General features: G+C 43.6%; 1 protein-coding gene across 1 annotated transcript in view; it reads left to right on the top strand.

The window, feature by feature from the left end:
• The window catches only part of plxnb3 (plexin B3), a 153,573-nt gene continuing 138,551 nt past the window's right edge, over positions 1 to 15,022 (top strand). Inside the window, exon 1 of the mRNA XM_075475875.1 lies at positions 1 to 108. The gene's annotated coding sequence lies outside the window, so the exon portion shown is untranslated. The remainder of the gene's footprint in view (positions 109 to 15,022) is intronic.

The following is a 15,022-nucleotide window of genomic DNA, read 5'->3' as shown; positions in this document are numbered from 1 at the left end:
TGTGCGGCTGTCGGTGCGGATCTCTCCGGCTCTCTGCTGCACTCTGTGCGGCTCTCTGGAACTTTTCTCTGGACTACGCCGGACCGCGGAGCAGCCCGCCGAGCTCAGGTGAGTCTGACCCGGTCCCGGTCCTTTGGACCCTTTTGGACCCTTTTCACGGAACCAAGTTGGAATAAGCGTGCCAGGCGTGTCTGACAGCCGCGCTCCGGACTCCATGCAGGAATGTGGCGGTTTTACAACAAGAGGGTTTTCTGTGAGGCGGCTGCGCGTGCGTTCAGGCTGAGGTGGTCCGGGTCTTTGGTCCGGGTCTCCGGTCCGGGTCTCTGGTCCGGTTCCGGAACACCGACCACACGCCCCCGTTCAGCCCCGGTTCTGCTGGTTGATTCGGCCGCTGAACAAAGCGCAGCGGGCTGGAAGCAGCGAGTTTAAAAGTGGAGTTTTTGTAACGGAGTCTGGTGCAGGGACAGACCTGCTGCTCGGCTCGGTTCGGTTCGGCTCGGTTCGGAGCTCGGGTTGTTCTCTGCAGGCCTGTCCCGGCACGGCACTGATCAGCCCGGAGGGAATAACTCGCATTCCAACACATGCGGGAGCACACACGCACGCACACGCGCACACACGCGCACAGAGGCAAAGCTTTGCTGTAAATTTTAAAGGCACCTTCAGTGATATTACATAAGAACAGTTTCCTCACGTGACCCACAGACTGTTCAAACTGTTCAGTTACTGAATCAGTTCAGTGTTCCTGAGTCAGTTCAGTGTTCCTGAGTCAGTTCAGTTCCTGAATCAGTTCAGTTCCTGAGTCAGTTCAGTTCCTGAATCAGTTCAGTGTTCCTGAGTCAGTTCAGTTCCTCAGTCAGTTCAGTTCCTGAATGAGTTCAGTGTTCCTGGTTCAGTTCAGTGTTCCTGAGTCAGTTCAGTGTTCCTGAGTCAGTTCAGTGTCCCTGAGTCAGTTCAGTTCATCAGTCAGTTCAGTTCCTGAATGAGTTCAGTGTTCCTGAATCATTTCGGTGTTCCTGAGTCAGTTCAGTGTTCCTGAATCAGTTCAGTGTTCCTGAATGAGTTCAGTGTTCCTGAGTCAGTTCAGTGTTCCTGAATCAGTTCAGTGTTCCTGAGTCAGTTCAGTTCAGTGTTCCTGAATGAGTTCGGTTCCTGAGTCAGTTCAGTTCCTGTGTCAGTTCAGTTCAGTGTTCCTGAATGAGTTCGGTTCCTGAGTCAGTTCAGTGTTCCTGAGTCAGTTCGGTTCCTGAGTCAGTTCAGTTCCTGAATGAGTTCAGTTCAGTGTTCCTGAGTCAGTTCAGTTCAGTTCCTGAGTCAGTTCAGTGTTCCTGAGTCAGTTCAGTGTTCCTGAGTCAGTTCAGTTCAGTTCCTGAGTCAGTTCAGTGTTCCTGAGTCAGTTCAGTGTTTCTGAATCAGTTCATTTCAGTGTTCATGAGTCACTCCAGTGTTCCTGAGTCAGTTCAGTGTTTCTGAATCAGTTCAGCTCAGTGTTCCTGAGTCAGTTCAGTGTTCCTGAATCAGTTCAGTGATCCTGAGTCAGTTCAGTGTTCCTGAGTCACTTCAGTGTTCCTGAATCAGTTCAGTGATCCTGAGTCACTTCAGTGTTCCTGAACACAATGAAGCCCTCAGGAGCCTCAGATCCGGACATACTGATGGTCTGAGTCCTGGTTCTGTTGGGTTCTGTTGGGTTTTGTTGGGTTCCGTTGGGTTCCGTTGGGTTCCGTTGGGTTTTGTTGGGTTCTGTTGGGTTTTGTTGGGTTCTGTTGGGTTTTGTTGGGTTCTGTTGGGTTCCGTTGGGTTCTGTTGGGTTCTGTTGGGTTCTGTTGGGTTTTGTTGGGTTCTGTTGGGTTCTGTTGGGTTTTGTTGGGTTATGTTGGGTTCTGTTGGGTTCCAGGCGGTGTTCATGGGACAGTTCTGCAGATTCTGTTCAGGCTCAAACCGGGTCATCGTAGACACATTGTAGAACCAGATCTAAAACACCTAGAACCGCACAGCCTCCATGTTCTACTGTAAGCTCTTTTGGTGGGTCGGCAGGTTTCTGGTTCTGACCCAAAGGGCTGAAAAAATCAGCTCAAAGCAACTTCTGATCTGAACATAAAGATGCTCCTTAAGTGTTCCAGTCTGGGAGATCCTCAGAACCAGAACCAGAACCAGGGAACTGAGTCTGGGAGATCCTCAGAACCAGAATCAGAACCAGGGAACTGAGTCTGGGAGATCCCCAGAACCAGAACCAGAACCAGGGAACTGAGTCTGGGAGATCCCCAGAACCAGGGAACCACAGTTCTGACAGTCTGCAGACGTTTAACCCAGAAACCCGAATGACCACCGGGTCACATGACCCGCATGAAGCAGTGACATCATGCTGCTGCTCCTCATCATCAGTGAGATGAAGATTATTAAACCGAAACATCCATTTGACTAATCTGAAGGATTTAGTCTGAGTCCAGATTCAGATTATTGTTTGTGCCTAATCACCTCTAATCCACACATGTGCACACGCACGGTTAATGTGCTCTACCGATTCCCCAGAATTTCTAGGCGCAGCCAGGGCGCTGAGGGGGTCCGTTTTGGCGACCTCAGAATCGGGTCTCTGCTCTTTGCGGACGATGCGGTTCTTTTGGCGTCGTCGGGCCGTGACCTTCAGCTCTCACTGGAGCGGTTCGCAGCCGAGTGTGAAGCGGCTGGGATGAGAATCAGCACCTCCAAATCTGAGACCATGGTCCTCGGCCGGAAAAGGGTGGAATGCCTCTCCGGGTCGGGAATGAGATCCTTCCCCAAGTGGAGGAGTTCGAGTATCTCGGGCTCTTGTTCAGGAGTGAGGGACGAATGGAGCAGGAGGTTAACAGTTCAAAAACATGGAGCCCACTACACCTGATGTCGCGGCCTTTTAAGTTTCCAAATGATATTTTCCAACAGTGGGTGGCAGCAGGTGGTTGTGTTCTTGCACGCACTTCAGTTGATTGTTAAAATATATGTAGTTTATTTTTTACCAACAAAAAAATATGAACAAAACAATAACAAAAAAAAATTCTTACAATTTAGATGAAAACGAAAGTTAACTTATTTGAATTTAACAAGATCTAAAAGTGGTCAAAAAATCATTCCACCACCACCTCCCGTCCTCACACCGGACATTTGACAAATGAACCCCGGATCTTGACTCCAAATCAACCAAAGTATTTTCCAATATCCCAAAGAAAACCAAACCGATAGAACCCATGACTTACAAAACATAAATGGCCACAACACCTGTGGGGTCAAACATTGTCAAAACTCAATGTTAGAATTAGGCCATGGTTAGGTTTAGGATGGGGGGAGTCCCACAAAGATGGAAAAACAAGTTTAAGTGTGTGTGCTTCATTTGTTCATACAGATGAAAGAGGTGCTGGTTCAACTCCTGAGGGACACTGAGCTGCAGCGGCAGGCTGTTGATCTGAACCACAACACACACACATATGTAACTGTGTGTGTGTGTGCGTGTGCGTGTGCGTGTGTGTTCACATCAGCTTCTGTGGACGCCAAGTATCCCAGAATACATTTCAGTGCACCGCAGTGATTCAATTCAATTCAATTAATTTTTATTTATATAGCGCCAAATACAACAAATGTCATCTCAAGGCACTTATATAGTAAGTCCAATTCAAGCCAATTGGAATTCAATTCATTGTAATCATAATTATTCATAAAATAATCCAATTCGTTCATATAGAGCCAATTCAAAAACAATTTCCTAGCTAAGGAAACCAACAGATTGCACTGAAAACTTTTTCTTTTTTGGTCCAATCTCCTGTCCTGAGCGTGCCTGAGGCGACTGTGGAGAGAAACGACTCCCTTTCAACAGGAAGAAACCTCTGGCAGAACCAGACTCAGGAAGGGTGGCCATCCACCTCCACCAGCTGGGGTTTGAGAAGACAGAAGGTGTTCTTATGTTCCTGCTGGTTAGTCAATACTGCTGCAAACTTTCACTCAGGATCATTGTCAGTCCAGCTGAATTTTTACCAATAAATTAAAGGTTTGTTTGTAAACTGTTTGTAAAATGTTGGGCTGCAGTGAGCAGCAGCGGTGTGGTAAAGGTGTGGTTAAAGTTGCGGTAAATATGATGTGAAGCCGCGGTTAAAGTGTGGTTAAAGTGAAGTAAATATGCGGTGAAAGTGAAGTAAAGATGCGATAAAAGTGTGGTTGAAGTGAAGTAAATATGCGGTTGAAGTGAAGTAAAAGTGCGGTTAAAGTGAAGTAAATATGCGGTTGAAGTGAAGTAAAAGTGCAGTTAAAGTGAAGTAAAGGTGCGGTTAAAGTAAAGTAAAGATGCGGTTAAAGTGAAGTAAAGATGCGGTTAAAGTGAAGTAAAGATGCGGTTAAAGTAAAGTAAAGATGCGGTTAAAGTGAAGTAAAGATGCGGTTGAAGTGAAGTAAAGATGCGGTTAAAGTAAAGTAAAGATGCGGTTAAAGTGAAGTAAAGATGCGGTTAAACTGAAGTAAAGATGCGGTAAAAGTGAAGTAAAGATGCGGTAAAAGTGCGGTTGAAGTTAAGTAAAGATGCGGTTAAACTGAAGTAAAAGTGCGGTTGAAGTGAAGTAAAGATGCGGTTAAACTGAAGTAAAAGTGCGGTTGAAGTGAAGTAAAGATGCGGTTAAACTGAAGTAAAGATGCGGTAAAAGTGAAGTAAAGATGCGGTAAAAGTGCGGTTGAAGTGAAGTAAAGATGCGGTTAAACTGAAGTAAAAGTGCGGTTGAAGTGAAGTAAAGATGCGGTTAAACTGAAGTAAAGATGCGGTAAAAGTGAAGTAAAGATGCGGTAAAAGTGCGGTTAAACTGAAGTAAAGATGCGGTAAAAGTGCGGTTGAAGTGAAGTAAAGATGCGGTTAAACTGAAGTAAAAGTGCGGTTGAAGTGAAGTAAAGATGCGGTTAAACTGAAGTAAAGATGCGGTAAAAGTGAAGTAAAGATGCGGTAAAAGTGCGGTTGAAGTGAAGTAAATATGCGGTAAAAGTGCGGTTGAAGTGAAGTAAAGATGTGGTTAAAGTGAAGTAAAGATGCGGTTGAAGTGAAGTAAAGGTGTGGTTAAAGTGAAGTAAAGATGCGGTTGAAGTGAAGTAAAGATGCTTTTAAAGTGAAGTAAAGATGCGGTTAAAGTGAAGTAAAAATGCGGTAAAAGTGCGGTAAATATGCGGTAAAAGTGCGGTTGAAGTGAAGTAAAGATGCGGTAAAAGTGCGGTTGAAGTGAAGTAAATATGCAGTAAAAGTGCGGTGGAAGTGAAGTAAAAGTGCGGTTAAAGTGAAGTAAAGATGCTTTTAAAGTGAAGTAAAGATGCGGTTAAAGTGAAGTAAAGATGCGGTTAAAGTGAAGTAAAGATGCTTTTAAAGTGAAGTAAAGATGCGGTTAAAGTGAAGTAAAAATGCGGTAAAAGTGCGGTAAATATGCGGTAAAAGTGCGGTTGAAGTGAAGTAAATATGCGGTAAAAGTGAAGTAAAGATGCGGTAAAAGTGCGGTAAATATGAGGTAAAAGTGCGGTTGAAGTGAAGTAAATATGCGGTAAAAGTGAAGTAAATATGCGGTAAAAGTGCGGTTGAAGTGAAGTAAAGATGCGGTTAAAGTGAAGTAAAGATGCGGTTAAAGTGAAGTAAAGATGCGGTTGAAGTGAAGTAAAGATGCGGTAAAAGTGCGGTTGAAGTGAAGTAAAGATGCGGTAAAAGTGAAGTAAAGATGCGGTTAAAGTGAAGTAAAGATGCGGTTAAAGTGAAGTAAAGATGCGGTTAAAGTGAAGTAAAGATGCGGTTAAAGTGAAGTAAAGATGCGGTTGAAGTGAAGTAAAGATGCGGTTAAAGTGAAGTAAAGATGCGGTTAAAGTGAAGTAAAGATGCGGTTGAAGTGAAGTAAAGATGCGGTTAAAGTGAAGTAAAGATGCGGTTGAAGTGAAGTAAAGATGCGGTAAAAGTGAAGTAAAGATGCGGTAAAAGTGCGGTTAAAGTGAAGTAAAGATGCGGTTGAAGTGAAGTAAAGATGCGGTAAAAGTGAAGTAAAGATGCGGTAAAAGTGCGGTTGAAGTGAAGTAAAGGTACGGTAAAAGTGAAGTAAATATGCCGTAAAAGTGCGGTTGAAGTTAAGTAAAGATGCGGTAAAAGTGCGGTAAATATGAGGTAAAAGTGCGGTTGAAGTGAAGTAAATATGCGGTTGAAGTGAAGTAAAGATGCGGTAAAAGTGAAGTAAAGATGCGGTAAAAGTGCGGTTGAAGTGAAGTAAAGGTACGGTAAAAGTGAAGTAAATATGCCGTAAAAGTGCGGTTGAAGTGAAGTAAAGGTACGGTAAAAGTGAAGTAAATATGCCGTAAAAGTGCGGTTGAAGTGAAGTAAAGATGCGGTAAAAGTGAAGTAAATATGCCGTAAAAGTGCGGTTGAAGTGAAGTAAATATGCGGTAAAAGTGAAGTAAAAGTGAAGTAAATATGAGGTAAAAGTGCGGTTGAAGTGAAGTAAATATGCGGTAAAAGTGAAGTAAAAGTGAAGTAAATATGCGGTAAAAGTGCGGTTGAAGTGAAGTAAATATGCGGTAAAAGTGAAGTAAAAGTGAAGTAAATATGAGGTAAAAGTGCGGTTGAAGTGAAGTAAATATGCGGTAAAAGTGAAGTAAAAGTGAAGTAAATATGCCGTAAAAGTGCGGTTGAAGTTAAGTAAAGATGCGGGAAAAGTGAAGTAAATATGCCGTAAAAGTGCGGTTGAAGTGAAGTAAATATGCGGTAAAAGTGAAGTAAAAGTGAAGTAAATATGCGGTAAAAGTGCGGTTGAAGTGAAGTAAATATGCGGTAAAAGTGAAGTAAAAGTGAAGTAAATATGAGGTAAAAGTGCGGTTGAAGTGAAGTAAATATGCGGTAAAAGTGAAGTAAAAGTGAAGTAAATATGCCGTAAAAGTGCGGTTGAAGTTAAGTAAAGATGCGGGAAAAGTGAAGTAAATATGCCGTAAAAGTGCGGTTGAAGTGAAGTAAATATGCGGTAAAAGTGAAGTAAAAGTGAAGTAAATATGCGGTAAAAGTGCGGTTGAAGTGAAGTAAAGGTACGGTAAAAGTGAAGTAAATATGCCGTAAAAGTGCGGTTGAAGTTAAGTAAAGATGCGGGAAAAGTGCGGTTAAAGTGAAGTAAATATGGGGTAACAGTGAAGTATAAATGCGGTTGGACGGGAGGTGTTAACCAGTTCTTCTGGGAAAGATGGCACTGGTCCTTTAGAGGATTTAAAATTCAATCCTGCAGCGAACAGGAAGCCAGTGGAGGGAGGATGGGGTTAATGTGGTGTCCACGGATGACTGGTTTATAACCATAGAATTAGTGTGATCAGGACGAGATGTTAGAGTAGCACGATTCACCTTCTCTGCATATTCATCGAGGAGTTGGGCCTTTAACCTGAAAGAGGCTCGACTGAACAACTGAGGAAATCTGGCTTTCAAATCTAAAAACTCTAAAAACTCACACTCTGGTTGAATGTAAGAGGCTCGAGGGCCAAGAGTGTCCACATCGATTCATTTCTAATTAATTAATTAAACAGGGATTCCAGTCAACCTTCAGTATTTAGACTCGGTTGGAAATTATCTGTTAAACAGTAAAAAGAAAGGTGTTTAAATGTGTGATAAAAGAGCCGTAAAAAGGCCTTTTAAGGTTGAATGTGGCAGACAGGTTGTTGTGTTGGATCTGGGGAATCAGGGTAGATGGTGCGAACCACGGATGTCCAAAGTCGGTCCTGGGGGGCCGCTGTCCTGGAGGGCCGCTGTCCTGGAGGTTTTAGGTGTTTCCCTGCTCCAACACACCTGATTCAGATGAAATGGATCTCTTCTAAAGATTGTAAAGTTCTGCACAAACCAGCTGATGATGCACTGATCTGAATCAGGTGTGTTGGAGCAGGGACACACCTAAAACCTGCGGGACAGCGGCCCTCCAGGACAGCGGCCCTCCTGGACAGCGGCCCTCCAGGACAGCGGCCCTCCAGGACAGCGGCCCTCCAGGACAGCGGCCCTCCTGGACAGCGGCCCTCCAGGACAGCGGCCCTCCAGGACAGCGGCCCTCCAGGACAGCGGCCCTCCAGGACAGCGGCCCTCCTGGACAGCGGCCCTCCTGGACCGACTTTGGACATCCTTGGTGTAAACGGACTGGAAATGAATAAAGTTGAGTGATTGAAATCTAACCCTAACCCAGTTGGCTGATTTGAATGAGGTGTTAGACCCTTAAAAACTGACACATTAAGGTTTTTGTTTGCTGTGAAATATCAAGTGTTTTCAAGTGAAAAGGCTCAAGTCATTTATGTTAAAGTCCGAGTCGAGTTCAAGTCGATGTACATAAATATAATATATAAATATATATATATATATATCTATATATCTACAATGAGTTGAACAAAATCCAGTTTGGTGTCTGCTGCAAGGAATTGTGGGACAGAATGAGCTCCTAAAGGACATCATTAAGGAAGCATTGGAGCTCCTTTCCTTTGTATTCGGAGGATTCGTTCCACCGGCCCAAAACTTTCAGCTCATCTGAAAACATAACTGTTGGACCAGAACCAATTCAATTCAATTCAATTAATTTTTATTTATACAGCGCCAAATACAACAAATGTCATCTCAAGGCACTTAGATAATAAAGTCCAATTCAAGCCAATTGGAATTCAATTAATTGTAATCAAGGAGACGAATCCGTGTTGTATCCTGTACACACAAAGTTTCCATCAGATCTCTGGGCTGGCTCCTCAGATTCTGTTTAGATTCTGTTCAGATTCTGTTCAGATTCTGTTCAGGTTCTGTTCAGGTTCTGTTCTGGTTCTGTTCTGGTTCTGTTCTGGTTCTGTATTCTGTTCTGGTTCTGTTCAGATTCTGTTTCTGCCGCCTGCAGCTGCAGATGTTGGGGGGTTTGGGGGTTGGACAGAAACTCACAAAGACGAGCAGAGGGGCTCAGGGTGGGGGTGTCGGGGTTTATTGTTGATTCCAGATTAGGGTGGGGCCTCCACACCGATTATACGAACACACACACACACTCAGTGGGGTGTGAATGAGGCGTCCTTGATCACACCAACTGCTGCACCCCCACCCTCCTCCACCCCTCCCCCAGCCTCCTCCCTGAGTTTCGGATCAGCACACCGCCTGTGTAGCTGGAGGTGATATTAATAATCCATAAAGAAGCTGGTTTTCTCTGAATTGCTCCCTGTGGAGCCAACACACACACATGCACAAAAACATGCACACACACATGCATATACACGTGCACACACACATGCACACACGCACACACGTTGCTAACCAGCTGTCTCGCTGCCTGTCAGACAGACGCTCTGCATCACTTTCTGCTCTCGCTCTAAAACTCTACTTTGCTTTTAATTTGCTGGAACCTTAAATTGAATAAAATCTGAATGGACTCTGGTGTCCAGCAGGTTGTAGTTTGGTCTCACGTCGAGGTGTAAAATCTGTGCAACAGCTTGGGCTCAAGTGGTAGTCAGATTATAAACAGCTTCAGTGTTACCCCCGCAGCCCCCGCTGTCTGGGGCGGGCGGGGCCTAAACTCCCGGCACTGCTGATTGGTTCCTTCCTCACGAACCTGAAATTAAGTTTAAGTTAAGTTAAGTTTGTTAGATGTTTGATTTTCATTTGGCAAACTTTAAAACGACCAACCAGAACTGGTCAGAACCAGTTTAAAATAAGGTAAGCTAGTTTGAACCAGAACTCTGACAGACTGATCCGGAGAAGAGGAGTAGAAAAATAATCAGATTACTCGTGTGTGTGAAGAAGATGCACCTGAATGTGACATCATGCACCTGAATGTGTAAATTAACCTATGAATCTATGAATCTGAGCGAGTGGCCATGACTTGTGGAGTCCCCCAGGGGTCAATTATTGGACCTCTTCTGTTTAACTTGTATATGCTCCCTTTGGGTCAGATACTACAGAACTTTAACATCAATTATCAACAGTTATGCAGACGATACACAACTTTATGTGTCTCTGTCACCATGGCGACTGCAGCCCAGCAGACGTACTGTGTCAGTGTCTGGAGGAAGTAAACACCTGGATGAGAGAGAATTTTCTACAATTAAATGAAGACCAAACTGAGATCATTCTGTTTGGTAGCAAAGAGAAGAGGGTCAGCGTTGGTAAATATCTTGAGACTCGGGACCTTACAATCACTGAGCGAGTCGGTAACCTCGGAGTGTTGATAGACTCAGATCTGACTTTCAGCAGCCACATCAAAGCTGTCACCAAGGCAGCTTTTTACCACCTCAGAAACATCAGCAGCATTAAAGGTTTCCTCTCCCAAACAGACCAGGAGAAACTCCTCCATGCATTCATCTCCAGCAGACTCCATCACTGTAACTTTTAACTGGACTTCCCACAAAGAGCATTAAACATCTGCAGCTCATCCAGAACGCTGCTGCCGGAGTTTTAACCCGGACTAAGAGATCTGAACACATCACAGCAGCTTTAAAATCTTTACTCTGGCTTTCAGTCAGTCACAGAATAGATTTTAAAAGCCTGCTGATGGTTTACAATCTGTGATCTGTTCAGAGAATATAAAGCCAGCAGAGCTCTTAGATCCAAGGACTCAGGTCAGCTGGTTCAGTCCAGAGTCCAGACTAAACATGGAGAAGCAGCATTTAGCTGTTATGCTGCTAACAAGTGGAACAAACTGCCAGTGGAGATTAAACTTTCACCAAATGGAGACATTTTTAAATCCAGGTTAAAACATTTCTGTTCTCATGTGTCTATGCATGAAATCTGCACGCTATCTTTGAAGTTATCTGGACTGTTGCTGGTTTTTAAATTAATTTAAATTATTTTATTTGTTTCTCTTTATATTATTGTATGCATTTTTAATGCTTGTTCCATTCCCTGCTGCAATGGTTTTATTTTATGTAAAGCACTTTGAATTGTTTGTACATGAAATGTGCTATATAAATAAATTTGATTTGATTTGATCATGCACCTGAAAGTGACATCATGCACCTGAAGTGTGACATCATGCACCTGAAGTGTGACATCATGCACCTGAAAGTGACATCATGCACCTGAAAGTGACATCATGCACCTGAAAGTGACATCATGCACCTGAAAGTGACATCATGCACCTGAAAGTGACATCATGCACCTGAAGTGTGACATCATGCACCTGAAGTGTGACATCATGCACCTGAAAGTGACATCATGCACCTGAAAGTGACATCATGCACCTGAAAGTGACATCATGCACCTGAAGTGTGACATCATGCACCTGAAGTGTGACATCATGCACCTGAAGTGTGACATCATGCACCTGAAAGTGTGACATCATGCACCTGAAGTGTGACATCATGCACCTGAAGTGTGACATCATGCACCTGAAGTGTGACATCATGCACCTGAAAGTGTGACATCATGCACCTGAAGTGTGACATCATGCACCTGAAGTGTGACATCATGCACCTGAAGTGTGACATCATGCACCTGAAAGTGACATCATGCACCTGAAGTGTGACATCCCGGTCACATTTCAACCAGAATCTCAGGGCCAGAATCAGACCGGTTCTGGTTTCAGCTCTACTCGGTTAGTCAGGCATGTCCCGCTGATGGTTGGGGTTTCCATGGAGACGGTGAGGTTTCCATGGTGATGAGGAGCAGAACAGGACCTCAGAGAGATGGTGAAACAGCACAGTGTGTGTGTTTCTCTGATGGAAAATTCTGTTTGATGTCAAAGTGAAGCCACAGATTCTCAGAACCGGTCGGATAAACTTTGTTTGTGCTCAGTGCGATTTTCTCTGGTCGGGAGTCGAACAGAACCATCACTGAATGGGATACGGGTCGATCAGAACAGGTGGATCTGTTGGTTCTGAAGAATCACGCCATCAGGGGGTGATGAACAGAGTTTGAGCCTCTGGACACCTGCAGTGTTCAGGAGACAGTTCTGGTCCAGCAGACAGTTCTGGTCCAGCAGACGGTTCTGGTCCAGCAGATGGTTCTGGTCCAGCAGACGGTTCTGGTCCAGCAGACGGTTCTGGTCCAGCAGACGGTTCTGGGGACACTGAGCAGGTGGTCTTACCTGATAGGCTATGATACAACTTTACCTGTGCTCAGGTGGTCTGGGTCTAAGGGTCTGTTTCCATCCAGCTGTTACAGTGTGTGTGTTACAGTGTGTGTTACAGTGTGTGTGTGTGTTACATTGTGTGTTACAGTGTGTGTGTGTTACAGTGTGTTACAGTGTGTGTTACAGTGTGTGTGTGTGTGTGTGTGTGTGTTACAGTGTGTGTGTTACAGTGTGTGTGTTACAGTGTGTGTGTGTGTGTGTGTGTGTTACAGTGTGTGTGTTACAGTGTGTTACAGTGTGTGTTACAGTGTGTGTGTGTGTGTGTGTGTGTGTGTTACAGTGTGTGTGTTACAGTGTGTGTGTTACAGTGTGTTACAGTGAGGTGTTACAGTGTGTGTGTTACATTGTGTGTTACTGTGTGTGTGTTACAGTGTGTATGTTACAGTGTGTGTGTGTTACATTGTGTGTTACAGTGTGTGTGTGTGTGTGTGTGTGTGTGTTTTGCAGTGTTTGTGTTACAGTGTGTGTGTGTTACAGTTTGTGTGTGTGTTACAGTGTAGGTGTTACATTGTGTGTTACATTGTGTGTGTTACTGTGTGTGTGTTACAGTATGTGTTACAGTGTTTGTTTTACAGTGTGTGTGTGTTACAGTGTGTGTGTTACATTGTGTGTGTGTGTTACTGTGTGTGTGTTACAGTGTGTGTGTTACTGTGTGTGTTACAGTGTGTGTGTTACTGTGTGTGTGTTACAGTATGTTACAGTGTGTGTGTTACAGTCTGTGTGTTACAGTGTGTGTTACAGTGTGTGTTACTGTGTGTGTTACAGTGTGTGTTACTGTGTGTGTTACAGTGTGTGTGTTACTGTGTGTGTGTTACAGTATGTGTTACAGTGTGTGTGTTACAGTGTGTTTGTTACTGTGTGTGTGTGTGTGTGTGTTACAGTGTGTGTGTGTGTTACAGTTTGTGTGTTACAGTGTGTGTTTCAGTCTGTGTGTATGTGTGTGTGGTTACAGTGTGTGTGTGTTACAGTGTGTGTTAAAGTGTGTGTGTGTGTGTGTTTTGCAGTGTTTGTGTTACAGTGTGTGTGTTACATTGTGTGTGTGTGTGTGTGTGTGTTACAGTATGCTACAGTGTGTATGTTACAGTGTGTGTGTTACAGTGAGTGTGTGTTTTGCAGTGTGTGTGTTACAGTGTGTGTTACAGTATGTGTGTGTGTTACAGTGTATGTGTTACAGTGTGTGTTACAGTGTGTGTGTGTGTGTGTGTGTGTTACAGTGTGTGTGTTTTGCAATGTTTGTGTTACAGTATATGTGTTACAGTGTGTGTGTTTTGCAGTGTTTGTGTTACAGTGTGTGTGTGTGTTACAGTATATGTGTTACAGTGTGTGTGTGTTACAGTTTGTGTGTTTTGCAGTGTTTGTGTTACAGTGTGTGTGTGTGTGTTACAGTGTGTGTGTTTTACAGTGTGTGTGTGTGTTACAGTGTGTTACAGTGTGTGTGTGTGTGTTACAGTGTGTCACTGTGTGTGTGTGTTACAGTGTGTGTGTGTTACAGTGTGTGTTACAGTGTGTGTATGTTTGTGTGTTACAGTGTGTGTTACAGTGTGTGTTACAGTGTGTGTTACAGTGTGTTACTGTGTGTGTGTGTGTGTGTGTGTGTGTGTTTTGCAGTGTTTGTGTTACAGTGTGTGTGTTTGTGTGTGTTACAGTATGCTACAGTGTGTGTGTTACAGTATGTGTTACAGTGTGTATGTTACAGTGTGTGTGTTTTGCAATGTTTGTGTTACAGTGTATGTGTTACAGTGTGTGTGTTTTGCAATGTTTGTGTTACAGTGTGTGTGTTTTGCAGTGTTTGTGTTACTGTGTGTGTGTTACAGTTTATGTGTTACAGTTTGTGTTTTACAGTTTGTGTGTTTTGCAATGTTTGTGTTACAGTGTGTGTGTGTTACAGTGTGTGTGTTTTACAGTGTGTTTGTGTTACAGTGTGTGTGTGTGTGTTACAGTGTGTTACTGTGTGTGTGTGTGTGTGTGTGTGTTACAGTGTGTGTGTTACAGTGTGCGTTACAGTGTGTATTTTACAGTGTGTGTGTTACAGTGTGTGTGTTACAGTGTGTTACAGTGTGTGTGTTACAGTGTGTGTTACAGTGTGCGTGTTACAGTGTGTGTGTTACAGTTTGTGTTACAGTGTGTGTTACAGTGTGTTACTGTGTGTGTCTCTGTGTGTTACAATGTGTGTGTGTTTTGCAGTGTTTGTGTTACAGTGTGTGTGTGTGTGTGCGTTACAGTGTGTATGTTACAGTGTGCGTTACAGTGTGTGTGTGTGTGTGTTACAGTGTGTTACTGTGTGTGTGTGTGTGTTACAGTGTGTGTGTTACAGTGTGTGTGTTTTGCAGTGTGTGTGTGTTACAGTATGTGTTACAGTGTGTGTGTGTTACAGTATGTGTTACAGTGTGTGTGTTACAGTGAGTGTGTTACAGTGTGTGTGTTTTGCAATGTTTGTGTTACAGTGTGTGTGTTACAGTGTGTGTGTTTTGCAGTGTGTGTGTGTTACAGTATGTGTTACAGTGTGTGTGTGTTACAGTATGTGTTACAGTGTGTGTGTTACAGTGTGTGTGTTACAGTGTGTGTGTGTTACTGTGTGTGTGTTACAGTGTGTATGCTACAGTGTGTGTGTGTTACTGTGTGTGTGTTACAGTGTGTGTGTTACAGTATGTGTTACAGTTTGTGTGTGTTACAGTATGTGTTACAGTGTGTGTGTTACAGTATGTGTTACAGTGTGTGTTACAGTGTGTGTGTTACAGTGAGTGTGTTACAGTGTGTGTTACAGTGTGTGTGTTACTGTGTGTGTGTTACAGTGTGTGTGTTACTGTGTGTGTGTGTGTTACTGTGTGTGTGTTACAGTGTGTGTGTTACAGTATGTGTTACAGTTTGTGTGTGTTACAGTATGTGTTACAGTGTGTGTGTTACAGTATGTGTTACAGTGTGTGTTACAGTGTGTGTGTTACAGT

The sequence above is a fragment of the Odontesthes bonariensis genome, chromosome 10, assembly GCF_027942865.1.
Source record: "Odontesthes bonariensis isolate fOdoBon6 chromosome 10, fOdoBon6.hap1, whole genome shotgun sequence".
NCBI classification, from domain to species: Eukaryota; Metazoa; Chordata; class Actinopteri; order Atheriniformes; family Atherinopsidae; genus Odontesthes; species Odontesthes bonariensis.
This window is presented reverse-complemented; position numbering and strand designations above follow the sequence as displayed.